The sequence below is a fragment of the Saccopteryx bilineata genome, chromosome 1 (genome assembly GCF_036850765.1).
Source record: "Saccopteryx bilineata isolate mSacBil1 chromosome 1, mSacBil1_pri_phased_curated, whole genome shotgun sequence".
NCBI classification, from domain to species: Eukaryota; Metazoa; Chordata; class Mammalia; order Chiroptera; family Emballonuridae; genus Saccopteryx; species Saccopteryx bilineata.
The window spans coordinates 369,488,596-369,505,807 of NC_089490.1; positions in this window are offsets into that span (position 1 = coordinate 369,488,596).

Here is a 17,212-nt window from a genome sequence, read left to right on the forward strand (position 1 = left end):
CCCGCTCGCGCCAGTGCCCTCCCCCTTTTTCTCCAGGATTTGCTTTTCTGCTCTCTATAACGCAGTTTTCTGTATATATAATTTGACCAATCTCTTTCCCTTCTCTGATCCCATCCTCTCATTTTTTTTCCCCATTGTCTGCTTTCCCTCTGGTCCCTTTGATCCTGCCTATGGCTCAATTCCGTTTCTCAGTTCACATTGTTACTTGGAATTCTTAAATGAGTGAGGTCTTTTGAAATTTTTCTTTCTCTGACTGGCTTATTTCCCTTAACATAATAGTTTCCAGGTCCATCCATATTGTCGCAAAAAAGTAAGATTTTCCACATTTTTATGGCCGCATAGTATTCCATTGTGTATATGTATCACAACTTTTTAATCCACTCGTCCACTGAGGGACACTTGGGCTGTTTCCAGATCTTGGCTATTGTAAACCATGCTGCCATAAACATGGGGGTGCATTTCTTCTTTGATTCATTGATCTAGTGTTCTTAGGAAATATTCCTCAAAGTGGGATGCCTGGGTCACAAGGCAGTTTTATTTTTAATTTTTGAAGACTCTTCATACTGTTTCCACAGTGGTTGCACCAGTCTGCATTTCCCCACAGCAGTGCAGGAGGGTTGCCTTCTCTCCACACCCTGGACAGCACTGATTATGTGTTGTTTTGTTAATGAGCGCCATTCTGAATGGTGTGAGGTGGTATCTGATTGTCGTTTTGTTTTTATTGTTGTTGTTTTTTACAGGGAGAGAGATAGAGAGTCAGAGAGAGGGATAGATAGAAACAGACAGACAGGAATGAAGAGCGATGAGAAGCATCAATCATCAGTTTTTCATTGCCACACCTTAGTTGTTAATTGATTGCTTTCTCATATGTGCCTTGAAAACAGGCCTTCAGGAGACTGAGTAATCCCATGCTCAAGGCAGTGACCTTGGGTCCAAGATGGTGAGGATTTTGCTCAAGCCAGATGAGCCCATGCTCAAAGTGGTGACCTCGGGGTCTCGAACCTAGGTCTTTCCGCAACCCAGTCCGATGCTCTATCCACTGCACCACTGCCTGTTCAGGCTTATTGTGGTTTAAATTTGCATTTTTCCAATGATTAGTGATGTTGAACATTTTTTCTTATGCCTCATTGGCCATCTGTATGTCCTCATTGGAGAAGTATCTATTCATTTCTTTTGCCCATGTTTTGATTGGACTGTTTGTCTTCCTGATATTCAGTTTTACAAGTTCTTTATAAATTTTGGTTATTAACCCTTCATCAGACGTATTGTCGAGTATGTTCTCCCATTGTGTGGTCTATTTTGTTCATATTGTCTTTAGCTGTGCAAAAGCTTTTTAGTTTGATATAGTCCCATTTGTTCATTCTGTCCTTTATTTCACTTGCCCGTGGACATAAATTCTCAAATACATTGCTGCGAGACATGTCAGAGAGCTTACTGCCTGTTTTCTTCCAAGATGAATATGGTTTTATTACTCACATTTAAGTCTTCTACCAATTTTGATTTTTTTTTGTGAACGGTATAAGTTTATGGTCTATTTTCATTTTTTTTTTTTTTTTGCAGGTAGATATCCAAATTTCCCCACACCATTAGCTAAAGAGACTGTCTTTACTCCATTGTAAGCTCTTACCTCCTTTGTCAAATATCAATTGTCCATAAAGGTGTGGGTGTATTTCTTGGTTCTCTGTTCTGTTTCATTGATGTATATATGCCTGTTCTGATGCCAGAGTTAAGCTGTTTTTGAGTACAATGGCCCTGTAGTATAACTTGTTATCAGGAAGTGTAATACCACCCACTTGCATTCTTCTTTTTCAAGATTCATTTTATTTTGGTTCCATATAAAGTTTTGGAATATTTCTTCTATATCTTTGAAGTATGTCATTGATATTATAATAGGAATTGCATTGCATTTATAAATTGATTTGGGCAATATAAACATTTTAATGATGTTTATTGTTCCTATCCATGAACACGATATATACTTCCACTTGTTTGTATCTTCCTTGATTTCTTTTATCAATGTTTTATAATTTTCCAGAACAAGTCTTTAGTTTCCTTGATTAAATTTACTCCTAGTTACTTTATTTTTTTGTTCCAATTATGAAAGGGATTGTTTTCTTAATTTCTCTTTTAGACAGTTTATTGTTGGTGTATAAAAATGCCTCTGATTTCTGCATATTAATTTTATATCCTGCCACCTTGCTCAATTCATTTATCAGGCTCAGTAGTTTCTTTTTTTTTTTTAATAAATTTTTATTAATGGTAATGGGATGACATTAATAAATCAGGGTACATATATTCAAAGAAAACATGTCTAGGTTATTTTGTCATTAAATTATGTTGCATACCCCTCGCCCAAAGTCAGATTGTCCTCCGTCACCCTCTATCTAGTTCTCTGTGCCCCTCCCCCTCCCCCTAACTCTCTCCCTCCCTCTCTCCCATGTCCTCCCTCCCCCCCACCCCTGGTAACCACCACACTCTTGTCCATGTCTCTTAGTCTCATTTTTATGTTCCACCAATATATGGAATCATGTAGTTCTTGTTTTTTTCTGATTTACTTATTTCACTCCGTATAATGTTATCAAGATCCCACCATTTTGCTGTAAATGATCTGATGTCATCATTTCTTATGGCTGAGTAGTATTCCATAGTGTATATGTGCCACATCTTCTTTATCCAGTCTTCTGTTGAAGGGCTTTTTGGTTGTTTCCATGTCTTGGCCACTGTGAACAGTGCTACTATGAACATGGGGCTGCATGTGTCTTTACGTATCAATGTTTCTGAGGTTTTGGGGTATATACCCAGTAGAGGGATTGCTGGGTCATAAGGTAGTTCTATTTGCAATTTTTTGAGGAACCACCATACTTTCCTCCATAATGATTGTACTACTTTACAGTCCCACCAACAGTGTATGAGAGTTCCCTTTTCTCCGCAGCCTCTCCAACATTTGCTATTACCCGTCTTGTTGATAATAGCTAATCTAACAGGGGTGAGGTGGTATCTCATTGTAGTTTTCATTTGCATTTCTCTATTACCTAATGAAGCCGAGCATCTTTATATCTGTTGGCCATTTGTATTTCTTCCTGGGAGAAGTGTCTGTTCATGTCCTCTTCCCACTTTTTTATTGGATTGTTTGTTTGTTTGTTGTTGAGTTTTATGAGTTCTTTGTAAATTTTGGATATTAGGCCCTTATCTGAGCTCTTGTTTGAAAATATCATTTCCCATTTAGTTGGCTGTCTGTTTATTTTGATATCAGTTTCTCTTGCTGAGCAAAAACTTTTTATTCTGATGTAGTCCCATTCATTTATCTTTGCCTTCACTTCTCTTGCCATTGGAGTCAAGTTCATAAAATGTTCTTTAAAACCCAGTTCCATGATTTTAGTACCTATGTCTTCTTCTATGTACTTTATTGTTTCAGGTCTTATATTTAGGTCTTTGATCCATTTTGAATTAATTTTAGTACACGGGGACAGGCTGTAGTCGAGTTTCATTCTTTTGCATGTGGCTTTCCAGTTTTCCCAACACCATTTGTTGAAGAGGCTTTCTTTTCTCCATTGTGTGTTGTTGGCCCCTTTATCAAAGATTATTTGACCATATATATGTGGTTTTATTTCTGGGCTTTCTATTCTGTTCCATTGGTCTGAGTGTCTATTTTTCTGCCAATACCATGCTGTTTTGATTATCATGGCCCTATAATATAGTTTAAAGTCAGGTATTGTAATGCCCCCAGCTTCATTCTTTTTCCTTAGGATTGTTTTGGCTATTCGGGGTTTTTTATAGTTCCATATAAATCTGATGATTTTTTTGTTCCATTTCTTTAAAAAATCTCATAGGAATTTTGATGGGAATTGCATTAAATTTATATATTGCTTTGGGTAATATGGCCATTTTAATTATATTTATTCTTCCTATCCAAGAACAAGGAATATTTTTCCATCTCATTGTGTCTTTTTCTATTTCTCTTAATAATGCCTTGTAGTTTTTGTTATATAGGTCCTTTACATTCTTTATCTTTATTCCTAGGTATTTTATTTTTTTTGTTGCAATTGTGAAGGGGATTATTCTTTTGAGTTCGTTTTCTAATATTTCATTGTTGGCATATAGAAAGGCTGTGGACTCTTGTATGTTAATTTTGTATCCTGCGACCTTACTGTATTGGTTTATTGTTTCTAATAATCTTTTTGTGGAGTCCTTCGGGTTTTCGATGTATAGGATCATATCATCAGCAAAAAGTGATAGCTTTACTTCTTCTTTTCCGATATGGATGCCTTATATTTCTTTGTCTTGTCTGATTGCTCTGGCCAGAACTTCTAGCACCACGTTAAATAAGAGTGGAGAGAGTGGACAACCCTGTCTTGTTCCTGATTTAAGGTAGAAAGTCCTCAGTTTTATGCCATTTAATAGGATGTTGGCTGATGGTTTATCATATATGGCCTTTATCATGTTGAGATATTTTCCTTCTATACCCATTTTGTTGAGAGTCTTAAACATAAAATTGTGTTGTATTTTGTCAAAAGCCTTTTCTGCATCTATTGATAAGATCATGTGGTTTTTGTTCTTTGTTTTGTTGATATGGTGTAGTACATTAACCGTTTTACGTATGTTGAACCATCCTTGAGATTCTGGGATGAATCCCACTTGATCATGATGTATTATTTTTTTCATATGTTGTTGTATTCGGTTTGCCAGTATTTTGTTTAGTATTTTAGCATCTGTATTCATTAGAGATATTGGTCTGTAGTTTTCTTTCTTTGTGCCATCCTTGCCAGGTTTTGGTATGAGGGTTATGTTGGCCTCATAAAATGTGTTTGGAAGTATTGCTTCTTCTTCAATTTTTTGGAAGACTTTGAGTAGAATAGGAACCAAGTCTTCTTTGAATGTTTGATAGACTTCACTAGTATAACCATCTGGGCCTGCACTTTTATTTTTGGGGAGGTGTTTAATAGTTTTTTCTATTTCCTCCCTGCTGATTGGTCTGTTTAGTCTTTCTGCTTCTTCATGACTCAGTCTAGGAAGGTTGTATTGTTCTAGGAATTTATCCATTTCTTCTAGATTGTTGTATTTGGTGGCATATAGTTTTTCATAGTATTCTACAATAATTCTTTGTATATCTATGATGTCTGTGGTGATCTCTCCTCTTTCATTTTGGATTTTATTTATTTGAGTCCTGTGCCTTTTTTCCTTGGTGAGTCTTGCCAAGTGTTTGTCAATTTTGTTGATCTTTTCAAAGAACCAGCTCCTTGTTTTATTGATTTTTTCTATAGTTTTTCTGTTCTCTAATTCATTTATTTCTGCTCTAATTTTTATTATCTCCTTTCTTTGGCTGGTTTTGGGTTGTCTTTGTTCTTCTTTTTCTAGTTCCTTAAGGTGTGAAGTTAAGTGGTTTACTTCGGCTCTCTCTTGTTTGTTCATATAGGCCTGAAGTGATATGAACTTTCCTCTTATTACTGCTTTTGCTGCATCCCAGAGATTCTGATATGTCGTATTTTCATTTTCATTTGTCTGTATATATCTTTTGATCTCTACGCTTATTTCTTCTTTGACCTATTCATTTTTTAGAAGTATGTTGTTTAGTTTCCACATTTTTGTGGGTTTTTCCCCCTCTTTTTTGCAGTTGAATTCTAGTTTCAAGGCTTTATGATCAGAGAATATTCTTGGTACAATTTCAGTTTTTCTAAATTTGCTGATATTGTCTTTGTGGCCCAACATATGGTCAATTCTTGAGACTGTTCCATGTACACTAGAGAAAAATGTATACTCTGTCGCTTTGGGATGAAGTGTCCTGTAGATGTCTATCATATCCAGGTATTCTAGTATTTCGTTTAAGGCCACTATATCTTTATTGATTCTCTGTTTGGATGACCGCTCTAGAGCCGTCAGCGGTGTATTGAGGTCTCCAAGTATGATTGTATTTTTGTTAGTTTTTGTTTTAAGGTCAATAAGTAGCTGTCTTATATATTTTGGTGCTCCTTGTTTGGTGCATATATATTAAAGATTGTTATGTCTTCTTGATTCAACTTCCCCTTAATCATTATGAAATGACCATTTTTGTCTCTGAGTACTTTTTCTGTCTTGTAGTCAGCATTATTAGATATGAGTATTGCTACACCTGCTTTTTTTGGGGTGTTGTTTGCTTGGAGTATTGTTTTCCAGCCTTTCACTTTGAATTTGTTTTTATCCTTGTTGCTTAGATGTGTTTCTTGTAGGCAGCATATAGTTGGATTCTCTTTTTTAATCCATTCTGCTACTCTGTGTCTTTTTATTGGTAAGTTTAATCCATTTACATTTAGTGTAATTATTGACACTTTTGGGTTCCCTACTGCCATTTTATAAATTGCTTTCTGTTAGTTTTGTATCTAGTTTGATTCTTCTCTTTTGTTTTTCTATCATTTGTTTTTGTTTGTTTGTGTTCCATACTTCTTTCCTCTGTTGCTACCTTTTTTAAGTCAAGTGTTTTTGTGGTGGTATTTTTAAGAGTGGTTACCATTAAGTAATGAAACGGGTACCTACCATATTCATTGTAGTACCCTATCTTATAAGTATTTCTGCACTTCATCATCCTTTGCTACTGTTAATCTCCATCCTCTCCCCCCTTTTTTTCCTTTGTTGTCACAGTTTAAGTTTGGTTTTATTGTGTTCTCGGTGGAGCTGTTACTTGTGGTGTTGTTTTCTTTTGTTCTTTGAATCTGGTTGGAAAACCCCCTTAGTATTTCCTGGAGTGGGGGCTTTCTGCTGATAAATTCTCTCATCTTTTCTGTATTTGTGAATGTTTTTATATCTCCTTCATACTTGAAGGATAGCTTTGATGGGTATAGTATTCTTGGCTGAAAGTTCCTCTCTTTCAGGGCTTTAAATATTGGGGTCCACTCTCTTCTAGCTTGTAGAGTTTCTGCTGAGAAATCTGATGATAATCTAATAGGCCTTCCTTTATATGTTGTACTCTTCTTTTCCCTGGCTGCCTTGAGAATTTTTTCTTTGTCATTGGTTTGTGTCATCTTTATTATGATGTGCCTTGGAGTGGTTTGTTGGGGTTAAGAAAACTTGGTGTTCTGTTTGCTTCTTGAATTTGAGGCTTTAGTTCCTTCCACAGGCTTGGGAAGTTCTCGTCTACTATTTGTTTGAGTATATTCTCCATTCCTTTTTCTTTCTCTTCTCCCTCTGATATACCTATTATTCTTATGTTATTCTTTCTGATGGAGTCAGACAATTCTTGTAGGGCTTTCTCGTTTTTTATTATTTTTGAGTCTCTTTCTTCTTCTCTCTGTTGTGTCTCAAGTTGTTTGTCTTCTATTTCACTAATCCTATCTTCAATCTGGGCTGTTCTGTTAGCTAAGCTTGTTACCTCGTTTTTCAGCTCGTGAATTGAGTTTTTCATTTCTGTTTGATTTGTTTTTATAGTTTCAATTTCCTTGGTAATATATTCTTTGTGTTCATTGAGTTGTTTTCTGATCTCCCTATATTGCCTTTCTGTGTTTTCTTGTATATCTCTGAGTATTTTTAAGATTTCTATTTTAAATTCTCTGTCATTTAGCTCCAAGGCTTCCAATATGTTAAGTCTTTTCTCCATAGATTTTTCCACATCTATTTGTGTTACCTCTCTTTCTTTTGTATCCATAATATTCGATTTCCTCTTTCTTATCGGCATCTGAGGGTGGTCTTGTTGATAGCACTAATTAGAATTAATAAAGAGTAAAAAGTAAAAAAAAAAAAAAGGTAACACACCCCAGAAAAAAAACAGTAATAATTTATTATTTCCCCCTTTTTTCTTTCTTCTCTTTCCCTCCTCTCACCTCCTCAGGGAGATATCGTGATGACCTGTCAATTATATTATGCTAAATGGAACAAAAACTACCTATAATGGAGGGCCTGATTTGGGGTGAAGAGTTCAAGGAGGCCCAGTAGTTTCTTGACTGAGACTTTAGGGTGTTCTATTTACAGTATTATATTATCAGCAAATAATGATAGTTTGAATATTTCTCTTCCAATTTTGATGAATTTATTTTTTTTTCTTGTTTGAGTGCTGTGGCTAGGACTTCCAGAACTATGTTGAATAATAGTAGTGAAAGCAGGCACACTGGCCTAGTTCCTGAACTTAAGGGGATTACTTTATTTTTTGCCTATTGAGTATGATGTTGGCTTTAGATTTGTCATAGATGGCCTTTATCATGTTGAGGTATGTTCCCTGTATTCCCTGTATGATATCAATAGATGCTTTTCCTGCATCTGTTGATATGATCATGTGATTTTTCTCCTTCCTTTTGTTTATGTGATGAATCACATTGAGTGATTTGTGAATATTGTACCTGCCTCACACCCCCATAATAAATCACACTTGAACGTAATACATAAATATAATTTTTTTCATGTATTGCTGGATCTGATTTGCTAATATGTTGTTGAGAATTTTAGCATCTAGATTCATCAGGAATATTGGCCTATAGTTTTCTTCTTTGTATTGTCTTTGCCTAGTTTTGGAATCAGAATTATGCTCACCTCATAAAAGGAGCTTGGATGTCTTCCCTCCTCTTGAATTTTTTGAAGTAGCATGAGAAGGATAGGAGTTAGTTCTTCTTTGAATATTTGGTAGAATTCTCCTGTGAAGCCAGATTTTCTGATTCTTCCAGATTGATTTTTGAAAGATTATATGTTTTAAGGAATTTCTCCATTTCACCTAGGTTGTCTAATTTTTTGGCATACAGCTCTTCGTAGTATTTTCTTACAATCCTTTGTATTTCTGCTGTGTCAGTTCTTACTTCTCCGCTCTCATTTCTAATTTTATTTACCTGAGTCCTCTTTCTCTATTTCTTGGTGAGTCTGGTTGAAAGTTCATCAATCTTTTTTACATTTTCAAAGAACGAGCTCTTGGTTTCATTGATCCTCTGTATTGTTTTTTTAGCCCCTATATCATTTAATTTAGTTATGATCTTTACTATTTTCTTCTTTTTATTTCCTCTGTGGCTCTGGGCTGTATATTTTGTTTTATTAGTAGTTATGGTAGATACGGGGTTAAATTGTTTATTTGCAGTATTTCTTGATTCTTAAGGTATCCCTGTAATGCTATGCACTTCCTTCTCAGGACTGCTTTTTCTGTGTCCCATAAATTTTGAGTAGTTGTATGCTCATTTTAATTTGTTGCAAGGAAATTTTTTATTTCTTCCTTGATCTTGTTGTTAACCTATTCATGATTTAATAACATGCTATTTAGTTTCAAAGTGTTGGAGTGTTTTTCAGTTTTTTTACTGTAGTTGATTTCTAGGTTCCTGCCATAGTGACTCGAGAAGATTATAAGTTTAATCTTAAATTTATTGAGACTCTTTTTGTATCCTAACATGTGATCTATCCGAGAGAATATACCATGAGCATTTGAAAAGAAAGTATATTCTGCTGCTTTACGGAGATAGGTTCTGAAGATATCTATTAAATCCAGTTGATCTAATGTGTCCTTTAAGTCTGCTGTTTCTTTTTAAGTTTTCTTTCTTGAGAATCTATCCAGTGATGTTAGTGGGGTATTGAAATCCTCTACTATTAAACTATTGCTGTTGTTCTCACCCTTTATGTCCATCAAAGTGTGCTTTATATATTTATGTGCTCCTGTATTAGGTTCATAGATATTTATAATGGTTATGTCTTCCTTTTAGATTGCTTCTTTTATTATTACGTAGTGATATTTTTTACCTCTTACAATAACCTTTATTTAAAGTCCATTTTGTCAGATATAAGTATTGTTACCCCAGCTTTTTCTTCATTTCCATTTCAATGAAATATTTTTTTCTTTCCCTTTACTGTTAGTTTTTGTGTGTCTTTAGTTTTGAGGTTGGTGTCTTACACACAGCATATGCATGGGTCCTGTTTTCTTATCCACACAGCTATCCTTTGTCTTTTGATTTGAGCATTTAATGCATTTACATTTAAGGTTATTATTGATAAGTAGTTCTTTATTGAAATTTTATTCTTAAAATCTACATTTCTCTTTTATAAAAGTTTATCACGGAGATGACGTCAGAGTAATGGCGGAGTAGGAAGCGATACCGATAAATCTCCCCCAAAACTCAACAAGATCTTCAACCAGAAACAGAAAAACCTATACTTGGAGCCTCCAGATGCTTTGCAATACACCCGAAGGTATGGTCGAGTGAAAAATTGGCTAAATATATAACCAAACCCCGAAGGAAATAGGGAGTAAGAAATGCTCCGCCTTCCTCACTAACCTAAACAGGGCGGCTTTCTCTGGTAACTGTGAATATAGAAACTGAGGCGGGCAAAGGGGGTGAATACATCCAGGCTGCGGCACAAAGGGCCGAACCAGGCTGTGGCACGGAGATCCTAGCCGAGGAAAAACTGATCCTGTGGCAACCCGGGCAATACAAGCTAACACTCGCGCCAAACCCAAACAAAGAAAGACAAGCGGGGCAGCCATTTTACCCGTTCTCCTGGTTGGTGCGCAGTTAGTGGGCGAGAGATTTCTTTCTAAGTCCCGGAAGTGGGTGTCCGTGTTACCCCACAGAGAGGCAGGGTCAGAGGCCTTTCTGTGGGCCAAAAGCAGAATCTCTGGGCAGCCCCAGCGCCCTGGGAAAGCCGCGCACGGGAGGGAGCAAGAACTAATTCCAACGGTGGAAATTTTCCGTGCTGGTGAGGGTTTCACTCAGAGGGAAACGCGGCCGGCCTCATATCCTGGTGTGCGCGCGCAGATAGGAAGTGAGCAATTCCTCCGAGTGCCTCGGCAGTGCGCGCCCGTGTTATCGCACAGAGGGGCAGAGTCAGGGGCCTTTGTGTGGGCAAAAGCGGAATCTCGGGCCGCCCCAGCGCCTTGCAAAAGCCGCACACGGGGACGGAGCGAGAGCAAATTCCAACACTGCAACTTTTCCATGCGGTTGGGGGTTTCACTCAGAGCGTGAGACTGCTGGCCAGATATCCTGGTCTGCGCGCGCAGATAGTGAATGAGAGTTTCCTCCAAGCGCCCCGGAAGTGGGCGCCCGCCTGTGTTATCGGACAGAGTGGCAGAGCCAGAGGTCTTTGAGTGGGCGGAAAGCCCGCCTGATTATGCTAGCAGCTCTGACTGACTGAGCCTTACCCAGAGCCCTGTGCTGAGTGGGAATAGAGTGGGGAGTTGCCAGCTCTTTCAACCTCTTACTATCTAGGCAGAGGCAGCAGCAACCCCATAGCTGGATTATCAGGCTACTGATTGAGGAAGGAAAGACTAGGAGAAAGGCTCCAGGAACACGGACTCTCTCACTGTCGGAGCCTATAAATGCTAATGAGCCTCGACTCCCAACGAGACTAAAGTACAATACATGACATTGCCATAGAGACTTATCAACTGCAAACCTCTACCTGAGCGTGCCAAAGGGGCAGAACCCGGGGTACAGAGTCACCAACCAGGAAGAGGGAGAGAAAAGAAAAAGCAAGAAGATAACGTCTCAAAATCAAGAATAATCCTCAGTCTTTATAACCTATCCCATTTTATTATATTTGTTCGTTTGTTTCTCTTATCTTCATTCTTGATACTTTTTTTCCTCCTCCAATTTGGCCGATTAACTCTCTGCTGGTCTTACTCTCTCCTCTCCTTGAACTACACTACCCATAAGTGTTACATCTCCCATTATCTTTTTTTCTCCTCTTTCTTTCTCTCTATGAGGGTTGCACTCCAAAACCCTTAACTCTCTCTCTCTCCTTTCTTTTTTCTTCTTTTAGTGGTTCCTTCTTTTTTTCTCTCTCTCTTTCTTTTCTCCCTCTATATTAGTTTCTTCCTTTCTCCTTTACATCTCCTCTCATTCAAACCTCAATAACAAACAAATTATCTTATCTGGGACTCAAACTTATGTTTGTGGCATTTTGGGAGGTTTTTACTTCACCTTTTTAACTCACTAGCAGTGCTCCCATCCCTGGCTCTCCATTTTATCTAGTTCTTGTTCCACCAAATACAATAGTATTTTTTTAATTTGTCCCCCCATTTTTCTGTTTTCCTCTTATTCCTCTCATCATAACTCTTAGACAACCAACACCTAAAAGTAAATCATTTTATTCTTGACCCAAATTTTTTCCTTATTTGCTTTTTGTGGGTCCATACCCCCCTTTTTTTTTTGCCCCTTTATTACTTTTCCCCAATTCAGGCCCTCCATCATAGGCATTGTTTGTTATAATTCACAGTTCACCACAAGATTTTCTCAAGAAAAAGGGGAGAGGAGAGGAAAAAAGGAGGGGGGGAATAATTTTCTTTTTTAAAAAATTATTATTTTATTTTATTTTTATTTCATTATTAATTTTTTTTAAAAAAAACAACTCTTTTTGATTTTTTATTTTTTTTAACTTTTTATTCTTTATTAAATCTCATTAATACTATCAACAAAACCACCCTCAGATGCCATTAAGGAAGAGAAAATCGAATATGATGGATACAAAAGAAAGAGAGGTAACACAGCTAGATGAGGAAAAATCTATGGAGAAAAAATTTAATATATTGGAAACCTTGGAGCTAAATGACAGAGAATTCAAGATAGAAATCCTAAAAATCCTCCGAGATATACAAGAAAACACAGAAAGACAATTTAGGGAGCTCAGAAAACAACTCAAAGAACACAAAGAATATATGTCCAAAGAAATTGAAACTATAAAAACAAATCAAACAGAGATAAAAAACTCAATTCACGAGCTGAAAAACGAAGTAACAAGCTTAGCTAATAGAACAGGTCAGATAGAAGAGAGGATTAGTGAAATAGAAGACAAGCAACTTGAGGCACAACAGAGAGAAGAAGAAAGAGACTCAAAAATTAAAAAAAATGAGATAGCCCTACAAGAATTATCTGACTCCATCAAAAAGAATAACATAACAATAATAGGTGTATCAGAGGGAGAAGAGAGAGAAAATGGAATGGAGAACATACTCAAACAAATAATAGATGAGAACTTCCCAAGCCTGTGGAAAGAACTAAAGCCCCAAATTCAAGAAGCAAACAGAACACCGAGTTTTATTAACCCCAACAAACCTACTCCAAGGCATATCATAATGAAATTGACACAAACCAACAGCAAAGAAAAAATTCTCAAGGCAGCCAGGGAAAAGAAGAATACAACATATAAAGGAAGGCCCATTAGATTATCATCAGATTTCTCAGCAGAAACTCTACAAGCTAGAAGAGAGTGGACCCCAATATTTAAAGTCCTGAAAGAGAGGAACTTTCAGCCACGAATACTATACCCATCAAAGCTATCCTTCAAATATGAAGGAGAAATAAAAACATTCACAGATACAGAAAAGATGAGGGAATTTATCATCAGAAAACCCCCACTCCAGGAATTACTAAAGGGGGTTCTCCAATCAGATACAAAGAACAAAAAAAAAACAGAGCCACAAGTAAAAGCTCCAAGAAGAACACAATAAAACCAAATTTAAACTGTGACAACAACAAAAAGAAAGAGGGGGAGAAGACGGAGATTAACAGTAGCAAAGGACGATGGAGTGCAAAAGTACTCACAAAATAGTTCGCTACAATGAACAGGGTAGGGACCCTTTTCATTACTCAAAGGTAACCACCATTGAAAAAACCACCACAGAAGCACATGAGATAAAAAAGATAGCAACAGAGGAAAGATGTATGGAATACAACCAAATAAAAACAAAAGATAGAAAAACGAAAGAGAAGGATCAAACAAGACACAAAACTAACAGAAAGCAAGATATAAAATGGCAATAGGGAACTCACAAGTATCAATAATTACACTAAATGTAAATGATTAAACTCACCAATAAAAAGGCACAGAGTAGCAGAATGGATTAAAAAAGAAAATCCAACTGTATGCTGCCTACAGGAAACTCATCTAAGTAACAAGGATAAAAACAAATTCAAAGTGAAAGGCTGGAAAACAATACTCCAAGCAAATAACATCCAAAAAAAAGCAGGTGTAGCAATACTCATATCGGATAATGCTGACTACAAGACAGGAAAAGTACTCAGAGACAAAAATGGCCATTTCATAATGGCTAAGGGGACACTGAATCAAGAAGACATAACAATTCTTAATATATATGCACCAAACCAAGGAGCACCAAAATATATAAGACAGCTACTTATTGATCTTAAAACAAAAACTGACAAAAATACAATCATACTTGGAGACCTCAATACACCGCTGACGGCTCTAGATCGGTCATCCAAACAGAGAATCAACAAAGACATAGTGGCCTTAAACAAAACACTAGAGCACCTGGATATGATAGACATCTACAGGACATTTCATCCCAAAGTGACTGAGTATACATTTTTCTCCAGTGTACATGGATCATTCTCAAGAATTGACCATATGTTGGGCCACAAAAACAACATCAGCAAATTCAGAAAAATTGAAGTTGTACCAAGCATATTTTCTGATCATAAAGCCTTGAAACTAGAATTCAACTGCAAAAAAGAGGAAAAAAATCCCACAAAAATGTGGAAACTAAACAACATACTTTTAAAAAATGAATGGGTCAAAGAAGAAATAAGTGCAGAGATCAAAAGATATATACAGACTAATGAAAATGACAATACGACATATCAGAATCTATGGGATGCAGCAAAAGCAGTGATAAGAGGGAAGTTCATATCGCTTCAGGCATATATGAACAAACAAGAGAGAGCCCAAGTGAACCACTTAACTTCCCACCTTAAGGAACTAGAAAAAGAAGAACAAAGACAACCCAAAACAGCCGAAGAAAGGAGATAATAAAAATCAGAGCAGAAATAAATGAATTAGAGAACAGAAAAACTATAGAAAAAATTAATAGAACAAGGAGCTGGTTCTTTGAAAAGATCAACAAAATTGACAAACCCTTGGCAAGACTTACCAAGGAAAAAAGAGAAAGAACTCATATAAACAAAATCCAAAATGAAAGAGGAGAAATCACCACGGACACCGTAGATATACAAAGAATTATTGTAGAATACTATGAAAAACTTTATGCCACTAAATTCAACAACCTAGAAGAAATGGATAAATTCCTAGAACAATACAACCTTCCTAGACTGAGTCAAGAAGAAGCAGAAAGCCTAAACAGACCTATCAGTAGAGAAGAAATAGAAAAAACCATTAAAAACCTCCCCAAAATAAAAGTCCAGGCCCTGACGGCTATACCAGCGAATTTTATCAAACATTCAAAGAAGACTTGGTTCCTATTCTACTCAAAGTCTTCCAAAAAATTGAAGAAGAAGCAATACTTCCAAACACATTTTATGAGGCCAACATAACCCTCATACCAAAACCAGGCAAGGATGGCACAAAAAAAGAAAACTACAGACCAATATCTCTAATGAATACAGATGCTAAAATACTAAACAAAATACTAGCAAATCGAATACAACAACATATTAAAAAAATAATACATCATGATCAAGTGGGATTCATCCCAGAATCTCAAGGATGGTTCAACATACGTAAAACGGTTAATGTAATACACCATATCAACAAAACAAAGAACAAAAACCACATGATCTTATCAATAGACGCAGAAAAGGCTTTCGATAAAATACAACACAATTTTATGTTTAAGACTCTCAACAAAATGGGTATAGAAGGAAAATATCTCAACATGATAAAGGCCATATATGATAAACCATCAGCTAACATCATATTAAATGGCACTAAACTGAAGGCTTTCCCCCTTAAATCAGGAACAAGACAGGGTTGTCCACTCTCTCCACTCTTATTTAATGTGGTACTAGAGGTTCTCGCCACAGCAATCAGACAAGACAAAGAAATAAAAGGCATCCATATCGGAAAAGAAGAAGTAAAGGTATCACTTTTTGCAGATGATATGATCCTATACATCGAAAACCCCAAAGAATCCACAAAAAGACTACTAGAAACAATAAGCCAATACAGTAAGGTCGCAGGATACAAAATTAACATACAGAAGTCAATAGCCTTTCTATATGCCAACAATGAAACAACTGAGAAGGAACTCAAAAGAATAATCCCCTTCACGATTGCAACAAAAAAAATAAAATACTTAGGAATAAACATAACAAAGAATGTAAAGGACTTATATAATGAAAACTATAAACCATTGTTAAGGGAAATCGAAAAAGATATAATGAGATGGAAGAATATACCTTGTTCTTGGCTAGGAAGAATAAATATAATCAAGATGGCTATATTACCCAAAGCAATATACAAATTTAATGCAATTCCCATCAAACTTCCAATGACGTTTTTTAAAGAAATAGAGCAAAAAATCATCAGATTTATATGGAACTATAAAAAACCCCGAATAGCCAAAGCAATCCTAAAGAAAAAGAATGAAGCTGGGGGCATAACAATACCTGACTTCAAACTCTATTATAGGGCCACGACAATCAAAACAGCATGGTATTGGCAGAAAAATAGACACTCAGACCAATGGAACAGAATAGAAAGTCCAGAAATAAAACCACATATATATAGTCAAATAATTTTTGATAAAGGGGCCAAGAACACACAATGGAGAAAAGAAAGCCTCTTCAATAAATGGTGCTGGGAAAACTGGAAAGCCACATGCAAAAGAATGAAACTGGACTACAGTCTCTCCCCCTGTACAAAAATTAACTCAAAATGGATCAAAGATCTAAACATAAGACCTGAAACAATTAAGTACATAGAAGAAGACATAGGTACTCAACTCATGGACCTGGGTTTTAAAGAGCATTTTATGAATTTGACTCCAATGGCAAGAGAAGTGAAGGCAAAAATTAATGAATGGGACTACATCAGACTAAGAAGTTTTTGCTCAGCAAGAGAAACTGATAACAAAATAAACAGAAAGCCAACTAAATGGGAAATGATATTTTCAAACAACAGCTCAGATAAGGGCCTAATATCCAAAATATACAAAGAACTCATAAAACTCAACAACAAACAAACAAACAATCCAATAAAAAAATGGGAAGAGGATATGAATAGACACTTCTCCCAGGAAGAAATACAAATGGCCAACAGATATATGAAAAGATGCTCATCTTCTTTAGCTATTAGAGAAATGCAAATCAAAACGGCAATGAGATACCACCTCACACCTGTTCGATTAGCTGTTATTAGCAAGTCAGGTAATAGCAAATGTTGGAGAGGCTGTGGAGAAAAAGGAACCCTCATACACTGTTGGTGGGAATGTAAAGTAGTACAACCATTATGGAAGAAAGTATGGTGGTTCCTCAAAAAACTGAAAATAGAACTACCTTATGACCCAGCAATCCCTCTACTGGGTATA